The sequence below is a fragment of the Lactuca virosa genome, chromosome 5, assembly GCF_052849685.1.
Source record: "Lactuca virosa cultivar CGN04683 chromosome 5, Lactuca_virosa_CGN04683_v6, whole genome shotgun sequence".
Lineage (NCBI taxonomy): Eukaryota > Viridiplantae > Streptophyta > Magnoliopsida > Asterales > Asteraceae > Lactuca > Lactuca virosa.
Window position 1 is genome coordinate 147,718,353 of NC_136430.1, and position 2,358 is coordinate 147,720,710.

Here is a 2,358-nt window from a genome sequence, read left to right on the forward strand (position 1 = left end):
ATTTTTTTTTTTTGAATTTTTTTATCAAAAAATCGCATCCTTTAACATAAAATCGCTGAAAAAAAATTTGAATTTTTTTTTACAAAAAAATAAAAAATAATAAAAAATTTTGATTTTTTATTTTTTTTCAACGAAATTTTAAAAAAGACCGCGATTTTTTGATAAAAAAATTCAAAATTTTTTTTTGTGATGTCTAGGTATTTTTTTATGCATTTTTATGATTTTTAGAGTTTTTTTAGAGTTTTTTTTGTTTTTCAAATAACCCTTCCCTGTATATCATAAATACCCAAATCTAATTTTTTAATTATTTTTATTGATTTATAATATTTTTTACCATTTTAAAGCTAAAAAAACATTTGAAATAGACACTTTTGCCCTTGCTTCTAAATTCCAAAATCATCCTCACGTGAACAAATTGAAATCGCAGATGCCTTGCGTCCTGCATCCCTTGCGTCTTCATCGATCAACAATCGCATACAATCGTCGATCAACAATCACACGTCGAACTTAGTTGTTATCGGTTCTCAAATTCATTGCGTCTTGCAGCTTCCTTCCGTCTTGCACTTCCTTCCGATCGCAGCTTCCTTCCGTCTTGCAGCTTCCTTCCGATCGCAGCACACAACATGCTTCTTCCCCCCTGTTGTCGCACACTCACATCATCGCATCAGGTAATGTCGATTTCAAGCTATTCCTATTTTCTATCTCTTCAATTTCGTTTTTAGGGTTCCTAGTTTCAATTGTTCAAATTCTTTTAACAATCAGTTTAGTTATGTTGTATTTGATAGCTTAGTTGTTTTGATTTGAGCTACAATCAGGTTTCCAGTGAACTTCGAACTTTTAATATTTTGCTTGATGCAAATCTGGGGCGCTTTACTTGGTGGTTATAGAATTTACAAGAATGTGGAACTTGCTTCCAAAATTGGTCAAAAGATAGGTGATTTGAATCTTCAAGATGATAAATCTGTTGCTTATTTAGTGCTATTGTCAAATGTGCTTATTTAGTGCTATTGTCAAATGTATATGCTGGTGCTAAGAAGTGGAAAGATGTTGCAAATGTGAGGGAGTATATGGTTAAAATGGCACTTAAGAAGCCTCCTGGAAGAAGTTGGATACAGATTGGTGGATCAGTTCATGAGTTTTTGGCAGGTGATAGGAATCATAATAACCATGATGTGTCTTTGATTTATGAGATGCTTCTTTTAGTCACCATGGAAGCAGGATTAACTGGATACAAGCCTGATGTTTATGAGTCAGCTCAATATTATATAACTCAATAGGTAAAGCTACATTATATGTTCTTGAAATTTTACAAATTTACATACGCTGTGATGCTGTCAAGATCCATATTTTATGGTCACGTTTATATAACAATGTTTGTTGAAAATGCCTTAAATGTGTGTTATATGTTTAACTATTTATTTTTTATTTTTTTTATTCTCTTTTTTTTTATTTTTTTTTTACAGTTTAAGATATGCACAATGGAAACTAGTGTTATGAGTTATGACTTGTTAAGGGGGTAAATTGGGAAAGAAGTTGTTTAGAAGGTGATATATTGAAAGACATGGAAAATGGTGTTTGTCGTCCTTAATTATTATGTTTGACATGTTTCTTTGTTGCTGCTGTTGTAGGTTTGACATCCGAAGCATAAACTATTTGACCAGTTACTAAAGCTAAAGTTGGGTTACAAGCCACAAAAGAAAACGTACTTAATACCCTCAAATTCACTACACCAACATATTGATTTTTAGGGGAGTCTTTGCATTACCTTTACCTGGTAATGAAGGGTTTCCAACATATTGTATCCAAGAGCATTCAATCAATATTTTGATCCACTACTCATCAAATGAAGAGATACAAAAGAAGGGCTAAATTCAAGAAATAGCATCGTACTTTGAGAAATTCATAAGATATAGCATTGAACTTTCTTAATTTTGTAATAGTTAATTACATTAGCTATATTTATGATCTGAGTACTTCTTAATTGTAATATATACAATTTGTGTCCATAAAGAATATATTTGGAATTAATTATAGTTTGATCCCTCTTTTTTAAATTTATCACTTATTACATTTTGGTGCTTATACTTTTTAATTTACACTAATTACTATTTGGTCCGTATAATTTTTAATTTAGCAATTATTACATTTTGGTCCCTGTATTTTAAATTTGCACTTATTACAGTTTGGTCCTTGGATTTTAAATTTGCACTTATTACAGTTTGGTCCATGGTCTTTAATTTTGCACTTATAACAGTTTGGTCCCTGGATTTCATTTATTACAGTTTGGTCCCCGGTCTTTAAATTTGCACTTATGACAGTTTGGTCCCTGGATTTTAAATTTGCACTTATTACAGTTTA

At 30.9% G+C, this 2,358-nt stretch overlaps 1 long non-coding RNA gene across 2 annotated transcripts; it reads left to right on the forward strand.

Annotated features, from left to right (window-relative positions):
- The first annotated feature begins 410 nt into the window (after window positions 1-410).
- Window positions 411-2,014, forward strand: LOC145115974 (uncharacterized). 2 transcript variants are annotated; one of them, XR_013711798.1, is made up of 5 exons: window positions 411-668; window positions 816-934; window positions 1,035-1,277; window positions 1,464-1,544; window positions 1,629-2,014. It is a non-coding gene; the product is annotated as an uncharacterized LOC145115974 (long non-coding RNA). The 2 variants fall into 2 exon arrangements; XR_013711799.1 differs by having other exon boundaries at window positions 1,038-1,277.
- The last annotated feature ends 344 nt before the right edge of the window (window positions 2,015-2,358 follow it).